This window comes from Podarcis pityusensis, assembly GCF_964106645.2.
Source record: "Podarcis pityusensis genome assembly, chromosome: 5".
Taxonomy (NCBI): Eukaryota; Metazoa; Chordata; class Lepidosauria; order Squamata; family Lacertidae; genus Podarcis; species Podarcis pityusensis.
In genome coordinates this window covers 51954051-51963556 of record NC_138032.1, presented here as the reverse complement: position 1 = coordinate 51963556, position 9506 = coordinate 51954051, and positions in this window count along the sequence as shown.

Below are 9506 nucleotides of genomic sequence, written 5' to 3'. Positions count from 1 at the left end.
CGCCTCCTCCACGCTGCTGCTAATAGCAGATGCACCTTCCTTTGATATAGACAAATGTGTAAATATTTAGAAACGGCATGGGTCTTTTAGCAGCTTTGTTAAACCACAGGGACCTTTAAAATAGCATAAGTTTTTAAACAACAACAACAGCAACAACAACAACAAATTAAACTCCTATGTTTCCCTGTTGGCATTCATTGTGGCTGGGGAAGCCCAGCCAGATGGGTGGGGTATAAATAATATATTATTATTATGCTTTATAAGGGATCAGCCTGAATTATAATGAATATATATGGAGTCACTGAGTCATAGAGCTAGAAGGGAATCCAAGGGTCATCTAGCCCAACCCCCGAACCTCAACACACAGTCTCCAATCCAATTTGAAACCATACCAGACCCTGCTTAGCTTTGCAAATGTGCTAGCTAATTTATTTCTACACCGTTATATATATTCACTTACCCAAGGACTCTTGCAGGGTACTGGTTGCAGCCGAATCCTACGTATAATTCCTTGGAAGTAAAATAATAAAGAAAAAATACTGATTTTACTCCCAACAAAATATATTTAGGAACAGTTTTCAGATGGCAGTGAGGAAAGGAGAATCTCATGGTTATTCTTCCCCCTCCAAACAAATAATTGAATTCTAATTTCTAAAAGAAGTCAACATTTGACTAATCTCTTTCAGCAGGTTCCACAGCTGATTTGATAATTTGTCCACCACACAAGTAACGTAGCACAAGGAAGGGGGCAGGTCCAGCAAGACTCACAGCCGATTCTCTCAGGCCATTGGTAGACATAGTTCACTATTCTTTGCTTGAACATAATCACTATCATTGGCATACCTATGATAATAATTATGATCAGAGCTTTTCTTCAGCTGGAACGTGGCGGAACTTAGTTTAAGCACCTCTCAGGTGGGCACCATTGCCATGATGATGATGATAAGAGAACAAGGGAGGAGTTCTTTTTACAGAAAAATAGCATGGATTATGATCACTGGGGTGGAACCAGACTAAGGCCTGGGCCCACTTTTCCGAGAGTAAATCCCATTAATGTCAGTAAATTAGCTGAATTTAGGTCCCATTGGAATCCAGGCAAGTTAGCCATGGAGTCTTACTGATTTCAGTAGGAACTTCACCTAACTTAGACTGGATCCCACCTAATGTGTTTCTATGACCATACTAGTAAATATACAACTTGCATTTTGTAAGCAGAGTTACATTCTTGGCTGCTACTAAAAATCTCTCATCCAGAATTTGAAAATGCTTTAAATTCATAAAGTCAGATTTTCCATTGCCAAACATTTTTGTGCCAACTACGCCATGGTTTGCTCTGTGATGAAGTCTCCATTAGAAGGCAGACTTCATACAATGAGTTTCAAGAAAAGAGTACTTGAGCAGATTTTTCTAGCCATCAGAAGGTAGTGGACTATAAGTGTCCTTATTTTAGTGTTCTATATGTTTCGCGGGTGGTGCTGTGGGTTAAACCACAGAGCCTAGGACTTGCCGATCAGAAGGTCAGTGGTTCGAATCCCCGCGACGGGGTGAGCTCCCGTTGCTCGGTCCCTGCTCCTGCCAATCTAGCAGTTCGAAAGCATGTCAAAGTGCAAGTAGATAAATAGGTACCGCTCCGGCGGGAAGGTAAACAACGTTTCCGTGTGCTGCTCTGGTTCACCAGAAGCGGCTTAGTCATGCTGGCCACATGACCCAGAAGCTGTACATCGCCTCCCTTGGCCAGTAAAAAAAGATGAGCGCCACAACCCCAGAGTCGTCCACGACTAAACCTAATGGTCAGGGGTCCCTTTACCTTTACATTTCTATCTAACCATTTTGGTCACTTCTTTTTAATTTATTCTTCCAAGAAGCTCAAGGTAGCATGCATGGTTGTTCTATATTCTCGATTTATTCTCACAACAATCCTGTGAATTAAGTTAGGCTGAGGTGTGATGAATGCCCCAAGGTCCAGATCCTTGCCCACCACACTAACCTAAATCCCACATTGGCTCTTGAGAGAATGAGAGAGACTGAAAGGCATTGCTTAACTATCATGGCATGTTTGGGTCAGACTCATGTAAAGCATTAGGTCTGTAAAGCATTAGGCATAAATAAGGCATTTTTAAAATACATAAGAAGTCATATCAAAGTGTGTATTAATATATTTTCCTGGGATAGAAAATAATTCTCCTCATGATATGTAAATGCCTTCTGAAACCTCCTTATGTACAAAAACTGACCAGAGTGACAGGGACAGACATGCATTTCAAGTTGAAGGTTTAGCTGTAAACATATGTGTAATTACATTTGTGTTTGAAGTCCTAGTCCATCAAAAAATGAACAGTTGTGTAGATAATGCTTTGGTGATAGGGAATCACATTTTTAATGCATTTTAATGAAACATCAATAGAAAGATTGCATCAGAAGAAAAAGGAATTGGGCTTTCATAGAACATCAAAGCAGAATTGGCCTTCAGTTGTATTTCCACATGTTTTGTAGATAGAATAGAGAGGAACAAATTTGCTTGTGACAGAAAATACTGTACTGCGAACATCGTGACATGAAAGGCCTTCTGATCTGTAGACTGCTATTCTTTGCCCCATCTCACTGCAGTCCATGTTGACAATGGCTATTTAGTATTGCTCAAGTTTAAATCGTCGGCTTTCTTAGTCTCTCAAGCCCTCCTTGCCTCCAAGGAGCTGACATTCTCACCACCAGATACAAAAAGCCAATATATATTAAAAGGGATCTTGTCAGTACCTTAGGCACAAATGGTTGAAATTGTTTCTGAGAGTACTTATTTGTGCACAGATATATTATTAATACTTGCATTGTGGTAACATCTAAAGGTCAATTTGGACAGGTTTCCATTGCCACAGCAGAACATGCATGGACATTTGGACAAACTGTTTATTCACAAGTATCCATGTGAATTAAGGGTGTCCTTTTTATTGTGCATTCATGGTTATCTGTGCTCACAAGCCATACTATCGGGACAGTCATGTACAATCCCCCTTTCAATATTATTTCATTTCATTTCATTGTACACAGGTTGTACAATGACAATAAATGTATTATTACTGTTGTTATTATTATTATTTGTGCCTGCAATGGTTTTGGGGGCAGCCATACAACTTCATTTCCAGTCAGGGCATATACTTTAACTTTCTGCTGAAATTCTGATCCACTCTCCTTCCATAGTGTGCATTCGTTTTGTTTGTAAGTCTGAGGGAAAATAGCTCTTCCCCCCTACCCTGCCCACATGACAATAATTATCTGAAAAGGTTCACTGAAATCTATGGGTATGATTAATGTAGGTACATTAATTTCAATGGTCTACTCTAAGTAGGACTTAGTTGGATACTGCCCTTGTTTTAATCTGATGCTTTAGGAAGTGTGTATGTGTGCTAGGGTCAGTGATATACACTGTTAATTTCATTATAGTCTGGTCTGGATCTTATCAGTGAGTGAAGATGTATTTGAAGCGTAACTGCATGCTGCCCTGGGCACTTTGCACTGCAGTTAGCCCATTAAGTGGGCAGAAGTGCTATTTTGTTCTTATTTGATGTGGTTTGTTTAACGTTTGATGCTAAAACAAAAGAAATATAGATGAAGTATTTTAAAGTACTTCTGTTAACAGCCTCCTCTGATGGGCACAGTTCAGCCAAGATCTCCAAGATCATTAGGCTTTGAGTCACAGTCATGACTAGAATCTTTAAATGAGAAGGAAGAAAATAGATGTCTGCTCACAGAAAAGACAAAGGTCTGCCAATCAGCTCCTGGATGCTACTCACATCTCACTCTCTTTTTCTTGTAAGGGACCTATAGAAATCATTCCAAAGTTATCATTTCATTATCCAGAGGTCAATATCTGTGGAACAATATGGCAACATTTTGTTATTCTCTCTGCACAATATTTATATTATAATTATAAACTAAATTTCAAATAATACGACTACAGCCAAAATCCATCAATAGTAAAATCATACTCAAATACTATGGCTGCATCAGTATGCTGGCCTGGAAATTCATGTAGCCTTACTGAAATCCATAGTTTTTTGAGGAAACTCTGTATGTTCATTCTGGAAGATTTTGGTAATTTAGGATTTTCAATATAAGAGCTACCAGCATGCCATATTTATTGCAATATTTTCAGTCCTTTGCCTCGAGTCCATCCCATAATTTTGTCCATCCCAACAGCACCACATTTTTGCACTTAAGATACACTTAAAATATTGAATGTTTACTCCCAAGTGACCTCTGCTCCATTCAGAGTCAAAGGAAAAGGAAGTTCAAAACTACAAAAAGCACGATGCAGTGTGGCTTCAGATGAAATTATATTATAACGTGAAGCAATTTTAAGAATATATATATATATATATATATATATATATATATAAAATACTCTGCAGCCCTGAGAATGTGCAACAAAATTTAGGGTCTAACCTGAATAGAATTTTGAGAAATTATAGTAATTTATGTGTGTCACGACCCCTGGCTCTGGGTTCTTACAAGGCATGGAGGATGTTGCAGACAAGCGGAAGGTTTGGGTGTTGTCTCAAAGTGGGATCCTTTGGGACCCTCTTTTGCACTGTCCCAGCCAAAATACATAACCACATTGTCAGAGGATGAGCTACCAACCGCACAACCCCTCTCCTCAGCTTCACAAAAGCGTAAGAATACAAAACCAGGCAAGGGGCCTTTAGTCTTTGCACAAGCAGAAAGTGGCCTTTGGGGAAACTATCTTAGAGCAGCACAGGGCTTGCCTGCGATTATAAGCCCTCATATATCACCAACTCCTTGTTGTAGGATTTATGAACCATTCGAATAGAGGAGTAATAATGTTATAGCCTGGAAATACCATTAATATCCAAGGAGAACAACAACTTGCTGTGTTAACATCTTCCCATGTTATCCAATGAGGGAAGAAACTTCTCCAGGTTTGGCTCACTGGGAGCTCTCTCAGGTGCTGATCTGGTTACTCAAACTTGGAAGCACTGTGACTGTGCCAACTGTGACTACATGTGATCCTAACTGCTAAATTTCCCTTGAATAATGTCTTGGGCCCTTGCAGAACAGGTTATGATCAACACGAGTGAACTTAGAATAATCATCAGATTATTTTGCTTGGGTCCAGCAGCGTTCCTCCTGTGTGTTTCATTCATCCCTAACATATCACACTTTCTAGCATCCCTCGAAATTAAGTCAAAATTAATCATAACAATTCAAGCACTGAATTACTACTGTTTTCAAAGTAGTGAATTTGAAGCCTCACCTTATCTAGGTGAACATTTTATGAACATTTAATATTAATTTACAAATGCAGATTTGCTTCTCTCTACATTAGAACGTGTTGGGACGCGGGTGGCGCTGTGGGTAAAACCTCAGTGCCTAGGACTTGCCGATCGTATGGTCGGTGGTTCGAATCCCCGCGGCGGGGTGAGCTCCCGTCTTTCGGTCCCAGCTCCTGCCCACCTAGCAGTTCGAAAGCACCCCTAAGTGCAAGTAGATAAATAGGTACCGCTTTATAGCGGGAAGGTAAACGGTGTTTCCGTGTGCTGCGCTGGTGCTGGCTTGCCAGAGCAGCTTCGTCACGCTGGCCACGTGACCCGGAAGTGTCTCCGGACAGCACTGGCCCACGGCCTCTTAAGTGAGATGGGCGCACAACCCTAGAGTCGGACACGACTGGCCTGTACGGGCAGGGGTACCTTTACATTTACCTTTACCTTTACCTTTACATTAGAATGTAGTTTTAATCTACTGGAACTATGACTGTAAAGCTTTTTTGAGGAAAGGCTAATGCAAATCAGTTATTATGAAAATGTTTGTTGATTTGTGAAATACAGTGGTACCTCGGGTTAAGTACTAAATTCGTTCCGGAGATCTGTTCTTAACCTGAAACTGTTCTTAACCTGAAGCACCACTTTAGCTAATGGGGCCTCCCGCTACTGCCGCACCGCCGGAGCACGATTTCTGTTCTCATCCTGAAGCAAAGTTCTTAACCCGAGGTACTATTTCTGGGTTAGCGGAGTCTCTAACCTGAAGCATATGTAACCTGAAGCGTATGTAACCCGAGGTACCACTGTATTTTGGCTTTGTGTGTCTGATTATCCCTACAGTACTGTGTTTTTAATTTTTCAAAGGGTTAAACTTATTTTCCCTTAATAACTCTACAAATGTTCTCAAATACCACACACTTTATTGTGGATGTGCAATTCATTCCATGGTTCCATTAAAATGGCATAAAGATGCCACCATTAGGTTTGGGGGAGGTTTGCATTTTTAATGCTCCCACCTTTCAAAATCTAGAAAAATAGTTTCTCCTTCCATGAAGCAAAATAGTTTAGGTGCCACTGTTCACTGCGTTCAGCAAGCTTTTTACACAGGGAAGGGTTCAAAATACAGGGTCCACCTGCAGCCTGACATACTACCACCCACAATTCTACCAGTTCCGTCTCCTGTTATTTTAGAACAACTTTCAAAACTGACCTTGCAAAACCACTGAGTCAGGATGAGGAGTCAGCAATCCCACTCCTCATCCCAACTGTATCGCTACAGATGTTGTATTGAACTAGTGGGATCTGCAACAGAATGTTTGTGGCATGGAATGTTTAAGTTCCATTATCTCTTCCTCGCACCTCTCTGTTTTCCCTTAGAAAAAGTCAGCATCACTTGCCTGCTGGGCTGTTATTAGATAGATATAGTTGTCCCCTCGGTGGGGGAAAATGTTTTCATTTCAGGTTTGTAATAATAATATTTTTAAAAGAATATAACACAACACTATACAGAGCAGTCATACAAGTTTATGTCAAGATTAACACACCTTTAACCAGTCCAATAATATAATAAAATAAAGTGCCAAATGTAAGATAGTATCATTTAAAAGGTCTACAAACCATGGAGATGCTCCAACCCTATCAAAACGTCCCCTCTTGTGATTTTCATTGTGGCTAGCTAAGGACCAGCACTCAGAGAACTGATTTCTTGTATGTTATATTTATAATTCCTAAGAGACTGTCTTAATTCCACGGACTCTTGACCTGTGCAGTGCTTTTCCAAATCATTTCCCCTGTTCTCTATTCCTTGTCTGGATTCCTGTGTCAATCTTTTCTCCTGTTAAATTCTGCTGCGGCCAAGTCTTGTTATTTCCATTGCATCCTTTTGACACCATAAAAAGTTTTCTTCCGAGGAATCATATCAAGCACTAACAATACAACCTCAATGGAATTTAAAAACACAACATTTAAACTTTGTCAGGCAATCCATTCAATGGGGAAATATTAATGGCCAATGGTTTCAGGAGCAGCTGGCTATATCATTATACACACACAGACACACACTGCTTCCCATTCTGCGCCCTGAAAGGAAGGCCTCTATTGCCATGTCTCGTTACTGTAACAAGAAGAGAGGCTCTGTCAAGCAAAATAAAAGCCGGCTAACAACCAGGCTAAATCTCACATTGTTTTATCTGTCTTTTCAAACCTAGTATTCCGTTAACACTTGACACAGCCTTGAGGGCAACTTTGCTTTAGCTTCATAATCAATAAGAAGCCACACTGACTGCAGTGTTACAAACCTAATTATTTGTTTCTGGAAATTTGTCTCTCACAAAAAGGCATCTGACAAATAATCTTCCCATCGCTTGAGGTTAGAGGAATCCAGTCATTACATGCAAATTGTGTTTATATTGACTGTTTACACTGCTCTTGAAACCTTTTGGCATTTAGTTTTCTAAGCACCGAGCAGTAAATACCACCTTCTAGGCATGGTGGAAGTACAAATGGATGTAACTATAGATCTATGTTTCAAATGTGATTATGTTTGCATGATGACCCGTGTGCAACGGTCCACATTTAAAAAAAATAAAATAAAAATAAAATAGCAATATGCTTCCTCAGAGTTAAATATTGGCTACATCAGGGTGCACCCCTCTGTGTTTATTTGACAAGCACATGTAGCTTAACTGTGCATTGGGCCAGCTAAGAAAGGGAAACAGTCATCTGTGCTCCTCTGGGCCCTGAACTTTGAAAAGAAAATGTCACATCTTGCCTTCAGCCCATAAACAGTTTTCGTCAGGAGCACAGAGGTAGAAAGAAAGGTACAAAGCAAACTTTCCATGAGCATCGAGAAAGGCAGAAAGTGCAGTGGCAACTTAGAGATGAATTGATTTGCTGTGGCATGAGCTTTCATGGGGAAGAAACTACTTAACTGGATGCACGAAGTATCAGATCAGATCCTTGGGGAAAACTGGGGCTCGCTTGAATCAGATACTGAATTTCCCCTTTTAAAACTGATGAGTTTTCCAATTTCATTCAAATTTATAGACTTAAGGACCAAACCAGACATAACACGGGAGATCTACTATTGGATCTCCCTACATGTTATTTTCTTACATAAGGAGTTGGATAAGGAGGCTCTGGTGGGTGGTAGGGGAGGGTTCAAACCACCTCTTCTGTGCCATGGTTCTGATTCAAATCCAGCCCAAGGTTTGCTTTTAGGAAAAGAAAACAATGTAGAAAGATATAATATCAGTTCTCCCATATAAGATCTAGCTGAGCTCTCCTAGTGACTGGTTTGTTTATTCCTTTGAAGTTCATATACTGTTTTTTAATATAAAAGTTCTCTAGGTGGCGTCAGTAGGTCCACAGAGGCTTGCAAACATGCTTCATCAAGACATTGACTAAAGTGCAGAGTGTCAGATAATGTGGGCTTTCACATGTAGATGTTCAGGACTCAAGAACAACCCTTCCCCCAAAGCATCCCAGACCTGACCCAGAAGTTGAGCAGGTATCAATGTCTAGGTCAGGGCTGGTTCTTTCACACAGCTCTTCCCACAGACAACTGGCTTGATGGCAGTTGGTTTAACCATTATTATCTCTCCAATGAATCCTTTATGGGGGGTGGAAAGAGTATCTCCAAGAGGAAATTGTCAGTGCCTTCTTCAGACTATAGATAAGCCAGGGTAGTTATATCAGTTAAACTGGTATAATGACAATGACCTGAATCCTAAGGTAAGTTAACCCAGCAGTCTCCAACCTTCAGAGGCTTGGAGACTTGTTAGGAAATCTAAGGAACTGTTAAGGCACCACAAAATACCTATCTCACAAAATAACAACTGGTGATGCTCAGAACCACCAAAAAAGAGGGAAAACATAACCACCCAAAACAAATAAAGCCCAGACAAAAAAGCAGGCAACCCGCCCCCCATGCAAAGACAGCCCCTTCAAATAAAGAAAAAGCAAAGCAAACCCCATAAATTTTAAAATAAAAAATTAGGCGGGACAGGAGACAGTACAAAGGGAAGGTATCTGAGGGTCGTGTTGGGGGGGGCAGAGTTAATTTAAGAAAGCTTATAGAATGAAACTTTCCTGTTTGCTAACCGCCCCCCCCCCTTTGCAGTCCTAAAATTAAGTCACAGAAGGACCATTTCCCATTCCTTCTGCACTTCAGCAGCCCTTCCTGACACCTCCTGCCATGTTGTTCAGGCGGGCTCCCCAACCTCCGAAAAGCCT